The sequence below is a fragment of the Galeopterus variegatus genome, unplaced genomic scaffold, assembly GCF_000696425.1.
Source record: "Galeopterus variegatus unplaced genomic scaffold, G_variegatus-3.0.2 Scaffold231, whole genome shotgun sequence".
NCBI classification, from domain to species: domain Eukaryota; kingdom Metazoa; phylum Chordata; class Mammalia; order Dermoptera; family Cynocephalidae; genus Galeopterus; species Galeopterus variegatus.
In genome coordinates, this window is record NW_007726342.1 from 797,022 (window position 1) to 806,767 (window position 9,746).

Consider the following 9,746-nt stretch of genomic DNA (forward strand, 5'->3'; position numbering starts at 1 on the left):
GGGAAGGAGCGCGCGGGCTGGGGTCCCCGGGGGGCGGTGCTCGCAGCTGGCCGCGTCCGGGACGGCCGAGGGGCTGGCCGTGGGCGGGAGCAGCCGGCGGCCTCAACCCCTTCCGAGAGCGACTTTCAAACTCGCGCCGGCGTTGCAGCGGCACCTGGGCAGCCCCGCGCGCCGTGCGTGTCCGGAACCCGCGGGGCGGCGACCGCTCGGTGAGTGTCCCTCGGTTCTCCCCTCTCCCTCTACCTGGGTGCAGTCGGCGAAGTGGCAGTTCCCGGAGTCACGCTGGAGCTCTCGCACGGGGTGAGGACCCAGGACGACCTAGAAGGGCCGGGGGTTGTGTTGGCTCCTCCCGGCCGACCCTCCCGGCAGAGGGCTAGAGCGCGGGAGGGTCGTGCAAGGAGTCGTGTTCTGTCCTTTTTGCCCCCACCCCGGAAACAAAAGGAGCGAGTGCTCCGGGTGGCTTCTAGGAGGCTCAGTTTGAAATCCGGGAAGCCCGCTTCGCTGCGCCCACTCTTGCGCGCCCGGGCGCCGAGAGCTGGTCCTTGCCTCGGACCGTGGGCCCCAGCGGGGTGGACCCTCCTGGGGAAGGACTCGAACCTCCCGGGTCCTGCGAGCCCGAGAGGCGCCTGCAGCCTGTTCCGGGTCGGTGCCTCACGGTGCTAGCTGTTGGGAATCTCAGCTACCTGTCCAGGAGGGATTAGAGTGGGTGTCAGAAACGGAGTGTCCGGGAGCCGAAAGCACAGAGGCCACCGACTGCCTCGACCTCGCCCAGCCCTGAAATCGGTTTGGTTACTTACTCCCCACTCTCAGATCTTTGGTTTGGAAAGCCAGGATAAAGCGTGCAAGCTCGAAATTTTCAAGACGTTGTTTAGTAGCTGCTTTTACTCTTTGGAGCTACTTTGAAAAGAAAAGGTAAAACGGAGTGGGAAATGTAATGTTTGGAGGCCGGAGAGGTGTGGCCTTGGGGGGTGGCGGCGTGGTAGAGGCCGTGTAAGAGTTTCGTCTTCGAGGTCACTCGCTAAGCTGTTGGCAAATGTAGGAGCCTGACCCCCAGCTCGGGGGGACCCCAGCAGGCGACCCAGACCGCATCATCTTACAGGGAATCCTGGAATGGGGGTTCCAAGAGTCTCCCCAGTCGTGCCTCTACGTGCAGCCCAATCACATAGCACTTGTTCAAGAAATAATCGTCAGGGAGAGTAATGGCAGTCCAGAGAGGGGGAGGGGCTTCCCCGCTGAGCATATTAACCGCCTCACCTTCAGGACAGTGACTTTCCGTCTCCTTTGCTGGACTAGGAGTGGAATCCTGAGTGACTAAACCTCAGCCATCCCCAGCAGGAAACCTAGGGAGTAAGAACCAAAAAATGGCCTACCCTTTCTGTTATTCACCCCTTTCCAGTGGTTCTGGGCTGCCATCTAGCTGGCATGGCCTCGTCTCTCCTTTGTACACCCCGCTGTTAACACTCCTGCTACCTCTGATGCCACGGACCCTCCTGGGAGGTTTGGACAGCCGCTTGGCTCCCTGGGTATCTTGCCCTGGGGATGGAGCGGGGAGTTGGGGATGAGGTAAGCCCCCAGGCCAAGTCCTAACTGCTGAAGGAGTGATTTATTTAAGAGCTGCTTTGGGGGTTTTTCTACTGCCTTTTATTAGATGTGGCATAGGAGGGAGAGTGGAAAGAGCACTGGACTGGGAGTCCAGCACAGGCTTTTGCCTGAGTTTTGCTCCCTGCTCTTCAGCAGAGCATCAGATTGATAGGGGCACTTGGGCTGAAAGGCCCCTCAGATTAGCCTACTCCCTTTGCACATGAAGGCAGCCAGAGAGGGGAGGTGATTTCAGTCTGGGTCTCTACTGGCCAACTAGGGACCAGAACTCAGATTTCCTCACTGTCTAATCCGTGATTTTTTCAAGATGACCTGGACAATCAACTTATCTTTTCTGACTTAGTTTCCACATGAATAGAGCGGGGTTACTTGTCAGCTTTTCCTTACAGGGTCTATGATAAGAATCAAATAGGGGCTATGATAAGAATCCTCATATGCTCCATAAATTCCTGTACAAAGTAAAGGGCTCATGATTTCTGGCCCAGGCTGAAATCACCTCCCCTCTCTGGCTGCCTTCATGTGTAAAGGGAGTAGGCTAATCAGAGGGGCCTTTCAGCCCAAGTGCCCCTATCAATCTGATGCTTTGCAGAAGAGCAGGGAGCAAAACTTGGGCAAAGCCTCAAGGGCTTTATAATTTACTGGATATACGTGTGCCAGAAGGTGGTAGATACCAGGAGCTAATGGTGGAAGTTTACATCCCTGGCCTTAATATCTCAGTTCCAGAGTAAACATTTGCCTTGCCAAATCCCCAGCTATCCCAGGGTCACTGTGTTTACACCAGACGAGGCTAAAGGCCATGGCCTGAGGGATGACCAGGGCTGGAGAAGGAAAAGGTCTGGGTTTCAGATGTACGGTTTGCCCCGCCATTCCCACCTGAAGGCTCTGGCCCCAAACCTGGGGGGTGGCCATGAGCCCAGGCTGGATCCTGGCCTTAGAGGGTTAAATGTGAAGCCATCTAGCTATTCTCTGTTGTGTTGGGGTTGAAGGGACTCTGGGCATTGGGAGAGTGTTGCCTTTGCAGCTGCACCAAGTGCTGTCTTTAGCTCCTCATCTGTGCCCCTCCCCCATCCCAGGCTGCCCCTCTGGCCCAGGCCACTGCTCTGTCCCGCCTCTCTGGCCAGCTGCATGTCCACAAGTCTTTGTTCCAGGGCTGCAAGCCCGCCCTACTCCACCCTCCCTCCCCAGCAGAAGCCCTTAGGCTGAGGCCCTGGCAGCTGGAAACCACTACTGCCAGCAGGAAGGCTCTACTGGAGCCTCCAGGGGACCTGGCAGACCCTCATTTCCTATTGTCAGTTTCCTCTTGGGACCCCCAACTCCACCCCTGGCCAGATTCCCTGTCTTCTTTCAGCTCTCCTTTCTTCCCTGGAATGGAGGGATCATCCATCCCCCTTTTCTTCCTATGTTCATGCCTGTTAGTTCTATTTAAAGTACTCATTCATTCAACAGTTATTTATTTAGCACCTACTGTGTATGAATGCTAGATGCAGGGGACACAGCAGTGAACACAGTACACAATCATTGACCTAATGGAGCTGACTTCTAGTGGGGAAGCTGACAATAAACAAGCTAGATTGAAATACAGTGTTAGTGATAAGTGGAAAAATAAGACAGGGAAGGTGGATATGGATTGTCAAGGAAGGGGTGAAATGACAGTTTGGGTGGGATGGCCACGGGGGCTTCCCTGAGAAGGCACTTTTGAGGTGATGCCCAAAGGAGGTAATTTCCTTCGTTTCTGATTTCCCTTTCTTGAAACCCAGTTCAGCATCCCAGTGTGGCATTTAGGAGTAGGGTTTGGAGTTGGACACACCTGGATTCAAATCCCGTTTGACAGCTTACCAGCCCTGCGGCCTTTGACGGGTGCTAAACTCCTTTGAGCTGGTGTTTCTCACCTATAAAATGGAATTACTCATCATACCTACCACATGTGGCATGGAGAATGAACAATGCCCTAGCGTATGTTCGATGTTAGCAAAGGCTATAGAGGCATTCATTGAATTATTTCTCCAACCAACTTCTGCAGGGGTAGCATGAAATATTGAATGCCATTGCTAAGGACTCTATATGGGAAAGCTTTTCATTTTAAGCATTGGGCAGGATGGGAGAATTAGAGGGTGGTGAAAATAGAAAAGTCTAGTGAAGACTTTCTAGTTAGTGAGCCTTTTCTACCCGAGATTACAGATGGTTGAGGATGCAGGACACCCAGGTGATAGGGTGACCCGGGCCAGCAGCCCTGACCTCCCTGGCTTTGGAATTCCCCAGCTTCCAACCAGTCGCAATGAATCACACCTTATCCCTGGCCTCTCCACTCTGCCTCATAGCTGGGAAGGCTGTCCACCCCTCCCCCAACCTTGGGTAGATAAGTTGTGCTGGTGGGGGGTAGGCAGGGGAAGTAAGGGAGAGGGGCAGACGGTGGGTGGAGCTCTTCTAGAAGAGCCCACAGAGATAGCAAGAGGCTTCTGATGGAGGCTCTGAGGCAGCCCCACAAAGACTTTCCATGAGAGTTCACCAGGGACCAGAACTTAAAGTAACAAGGACGGGTGTAGTGAGAGCCCAGGGCCAGGCCTGCCCAGCTCCATGCTGCTTCCAGCCAGAGGGCCGATGAGCTCTGCCCCTCTCAGCTGGAACCTCGGGCCTCAAAGGGAGGGGTGTGATCTGAAATATTGCTGTCAAAATTTGCGGTAAGCAGTTTCCTGGGGGCCCTGCCCTGGCTCAGGAAGTGAGGGGTGGGCCGGGGAGGGCGAGGCCCAGGGAAGTGGTCATCAGTGAGACCACTTCCCCTGAGAGCCTGTAGCATGCCCAGGGCAGCCAGGCAGGCTCTGTGATGAAGGAACTTTCCAGGCCTGCCAGTTGGTGCCTGGAATCCGAGTAAAGCTGGATATAATCTGGCCTCAGAGGAAGTTGCAGAGAGGGCCCTAAACAGCCCCAAGCACGTTTGCGATGTTGGGTGACCTGAAGCCAGGAGAAGAAAAGCTGGACAGGTGGACTGACCTGTGATCAGCAGGAGGCCCATCTGGAGATGCTGGCAGCCCCTCTGGATGTCAGCTGGCCTTGCTAAATGGGTCTGGCTCCAGTGTCTTTATTTTGATTAGAAGCTCTCTGAGGGCAGGAGCTGCATTTGCTCATCTTCGTTCCCATACAGCATCAGGAGCAGTACACAGTGTGACCAACAGGGCGTGATGGGCTTGTGCTGGGGTCCTGTGCTGACGGTAATCTGGCTTGGTGGTCACATCTGCTCCAGCTTTTGTTCCATGGGGTTAGAGGAAGAAGGCAGTGGTAGGGGTCATGTCCAGCCCTGGGTGGGCTGTTGCAGTCTGAGTATGCAAGCAAAAGGGAGAATGGGGCTTTGTACAGTTCTCTTGGCTGACCTTTGGGGAGGGAGCCCTGATTTAAGCTCAAGGAATGGGTTTTTAAGGACTTGTGCTCTGTTTTCATGCTGAGCAGACTCTGAGGCTGAACGCAGAACCTGAACCAAGTTCTATGGGGCATGATGTTAGCTACACAGGCAGCCTTTTGTGAAACATGGTTTGAAGATCCTGGAAGTTCTAATTATTGCTGGAGTCTGAGCTGAGAATGTAAGGAAGGGGTGCAAGAGGAGTGAAGTCTATTTTACCATGGTAGCACGATCCGAGAGGAAAGTGGGTTCCACAGGTTCTGGAAGCTCTTTAAAAACATATCCTTTACTCTCCAGGCTGTGAGACTGTGTGTGTGCGCGCGCACTCTTGTGTGATAGATGACAAGTGTTTATTGAAAAGAAAAGGGAATCAGTATTCACATAGCCTCTATCCATCCAGCTCATTGCCGCATCCCCAGTGCCTGTTGTATGGTAGGATTCCACTAAATATTTGTCAAATAAGTAAAACCCTACCGTGTGATGAAACCTTAGGAATTAAAACAAATTTCAAGCTCTTCACAAATGTTCCATTCCGATCTGAAAGTGCCCAGAACATATGATTCTAAAGTTAACCTGTGGTCAGCTGCACTGGCAGTAGGACAAGAAAGCCCGGTATTCCTCCAGCGTGCAAAAGTGTAAAGGTACCTGGAATCACTGGGACCAGTCTTCCAGGCTTGTTGCAGATTTGCCCCCATTCACATTGAACCCAAAGTGGACAGCAGGGTGTGCTTACAGCCTTGGTTTTAGTTCATCCCATAACACGTCCCATAATATCCCTTAATACCTCTACCATCTTAACCTCCTATTTGGAACTCGGCCACCCTGCAGCCTTACTTATCTGCATATAGCCAGGAAGGCCAAGGACTCAAGTTCCTACATTTTCTTCAAATCAGCCTTCTCAGCTCCTGTTTAACTGTACACATAAGCTCTGTTATCCTATTTCTGAGCCAACAACAGATAAGAAGCAGCAAATGAGAGAGGATAAAGAAACCATCGTACAGAGGAAAAAATGACCACAGTACAACCGAGAGTTGACAATGAGAGCAGACTGAGATCAAAACACTAGGAAAAGCAAGTACTAGCCTAAGAGCCAGGGGTCATTTATTTTTTTTAGGGGGCTTAGCATACCTTGGACCTCCAGGGATCATCAGTTTGATAATTGATGCTTTGCTGGTAATTGTGACCCTGAGTCATCNTTTTTTTTTTTTTTTTTTTTTTTTGTGGCTGGCCAGTACGGGGATCCGAACCCTTGACCTTGGTGTTATAACACCGCACTCTAACCAGCTGAGCTAACCACCAGCCAGCCCCCTTTACACATTACTTAATTGCCTTTGTCTTTTTCTTGTTGATTTGAAGGAGTTAAAAAATATGAATATATATGTTAAATAACCAATCTTTTGTGGGTTATATGCATCTGTGGATTGTCTTAACTTTATTAACAATCGTTTTTCATAGGAAGGTTTTAATTTTATTGTCAGGTTTACCTATCTTTTGTTTGTACTTTCCGTGTCTTGTTCAAGAAGTCCTTCCCTAGCCTGATTTTATAAATATCTATTTTAATATATTTTCTTTTAAATTTAAATTTTGCTTCCCACACTTACATTTTAAATTCATCTGGAATGTATTGTTCTATATGCCACACTGGTTCTCAACACTGGCTACACATTAAAGCCTCCTGAAGAGCTTTAAAACACATACTAGTGCCTGAGCCTCACCCCACATCGGACCAATAATATAAAAATGTTTTGGGGTGAAGGCCCAGGCATGGTTATGAAATGCCTCAGGTGATCTTTATGTATAGCCATGGTTAAAAACCGCTCAACCTTGCAAGATGGAACTGATTTTATTTTTTCCCAGGGGAATAGCCCATTTTTTTAGCACCGATTATAGAATAGTCTATACTTTTCCAGCTGACTAGTGCCTTTTAAGATATTCATTATTTATTTATACTTGTATACTTTTTTATTTATAGCTTTATTGAGATATATTTCACATATCTTAAAATTCACCTATGTAAAGTGTATAGTTCATTGGTTTTTAGTATATTCAGAGTTGTGCAACCATTACCACTAATTTTAAGACATTATCACTCCCAAAAGAAACCCTGTACCAGTTAGCAATCATTTCTCATTTTTCTTTATCCCCAGCCCTAGGCAACCACTAATGTACTTTCTATCTCTCTAGATCTGCCTGTTCTGGACATTTCACGTAAATGGAATCATATTATATGTGATCTTTTATGACTGGCTTCTTTCATTTCGCCTGATATTTTCAAGGTTCATCTATGTTGTTGCATGTGTCAGTACTTTCATTCTTTTTTATTGCCAAATAATATTCCATTGTATGGACATACTGTACTATGTTTTGTTTATCCATTCATCAGTTGATGGATAGTTGAGTTGTTTCCACTTTTTGCCTATTACGAATAATCCTACTAGGAACATTCATGTGCAAGTTTTTGTGTAGACGTATGTGTTCAATTCTCTCAGATACCTAGGAGTAGAATTGCTGAGTCATAAGGTAACTCTATGTTTAACTTTTTGAGGAACTGCTAAATTGTTTTACAAGTAGTCTTTACTATTTTACATTCCCACCAGCAACATACAATGGTTTTGATTTCCCCAGTTCTTCACCAACACCTGTTATTGTTCATTGATTTAATTTTGGCCATCCTAGTGGGTATGAAGTAGTATTAATTGTGGTTTTGATTGGCACTTCCCTAGTAACTAATGATGTTGAGCATCTTTTCATGTGTTTATTGGCCATTTGTATATCTTCTTTGGAGAAATGTCTGTTCAGATCCTTTGCCCATTGCTAAACTGGATTGTCTGTATTGTTGAGTTGTAAGCGTTCTTCATATATCCTGGATATAATTCCATTGTCACATATGTGATTTATAGACATTTTCTCCCATTCTGTGTTTTTTCACTTTCTTGTTAGTGCCCTTTGAAACAAAAAAAATTTTAATTTTGATAATGTCCAATTTATCTATTTGTTGTTGTTGTTACTTGTGTTTTTAGTGTTGTACCCAAGAAACCATTGCTCACCCAATTTCACAAAGATTTACTCCTATCTTTTCTTCTAAGAGTTTTATAGTTTTAGCTCTTACATTTGGGTCTGTGATCCATTTTCAGATTTTGTGTATGATGTGAAGTAGGTGTCCAAATTCATTCTTCCACATGTGAATATCCAGTTGTCCTAGCACCATTTGTTGGAAAGACTATTCTTTCCCTATTGAATTGTCTTGGCTCCCTTGTTGAGAATCAACTGACTGTAAGTATGATGCTTTATTTCCATACTCTCAATTAGATTTCATTGATCTATATGTCTGTCCTTATGACAGTACCACACAGTCTTTTTTTATTATTATTAATATTATTATTTTTTACATTCTAGGATGTTGTTGTGGAGCAGTTGGGAAGTTGGGGGAAAGGGGAAAGGGGAAGGAAATGGGATGGAAGAAGGAGGAAAGAGGAGAGGCAGGATTCAGGCCTGTGACACCCCCCTCATTCCCACAGGGGAGACCAGAGGGCTTCCAGTGGTGGCTTGGTCATACCACACAGTCTTGATAACTATAGTTTTGTAGTAGGTTTTGAAATTGGGAAGTGTGAGTCTTCCAGCTTTGTTCTTTCTAAGATTATTTTGGCTATTCTAGGTCTTTTGCTTTTTCATACAAATTCTAGGATCAGCTTGTTAATTTCCTCCAGAAAGCCAGCTGGTATTTTGATAGAAATTGTATTGATCTGTACATTAATTTGCAAGTATTGCCATCTTAACAATGTTAAGTGTTCTGATCATGAACATGGACCATCTTCCCTTTTTTTTTTTTATCTTCCCATTTTTAAAGGAATTGTTTAATTTCTTTCAACAGTGTTTTGTGGTTTCCAGTGTACAAGTCTTGCACTTCTTTTGTTAAATATATTTCTTAAGTATTTTATTCTTTTTGCTGCTGTTATAGATGAGATTGTGAGATTGTTTTTTATTTCTATTTTTGGGTTGTTTAATTGCTAGTGTATAGTGATAGAATTGATTTTGGTATATTGATCTTATATCCTGCCACATTGCTGAATCTTTCATTAGTACTAATGGTTTTGTAGTAGATTTCTTAGGATGATCTATGAATAGAGATAGTTTTATTTCCTCCTTTTCAATGTTGATCTCTTTTATTTTTCTTACCTAATTGCCCTATCTAGAACTCTGTTATAAGGTTGACTGAACCCCCCTGACCTTTTTTTGGCTGCTGGATGGTACTGGGATCTGAACCCTTGACCTTAGTGTTATAAGGCTGTACTCTAACCAACTGAGCTAACTGGCCAGCCCTCCAGTATAATGTTGAATAGAGTGGCAAGAGTGAACACCCATGTCTTGTTTCTAATCTTAGTGGAAAAGCATTTAGTTGTTCACCATTGAGTATGATGTATTTGTGGGTTTTTCATATATGCTTGATATAAGGTTGGAGATGATCTTTCTATTCCTAGTTCGTTAAGTGTTTTTATTATGGAAAAATGTTGGATTTTGTCAAATGTTTTTTTCTGGGTTTATTGAAATGATCATGTGGTTTTTGTACTTTATTCTATTATCACCTTGAATTATATTAATTAATTTTTAGATGTTAACCCAATGTTGCATTTCTGGGTTAAATTCCACTTGGTCATAGAGTATTCTTTTCTATATGTTGCTGGATGGATTCAATTTGTTAGTATTTTGTTGAGGATTTTTGTGTCTATATTCATAAGGGATGTTGGACTGTAGCTTT

General features: G+C 46.0%; 1 protein-coding gene across 1 annotated transcript in view; it reads left to right on the forward strand.

Moving 5' to 3' along the window:
- Positions 1–154: 154 nt before the first annotated feature.
- Positions 155–9,746, forward strand: part of PLEKHG3 (pleckstrin homology domain containing, family G (with RhoGef domain) member 3) — a 41,469-nt gene continuing 31,877 nt past the window's right edge. Inside the window, exon 1 of the mRNA XM_008566260.1 lies at positions 155–209. The gene's annotated coding sequence lies outside the window, so the exon portion shown is untranslated. The remainder of the gene's footprint in view (positions 210–9,746) is intronic.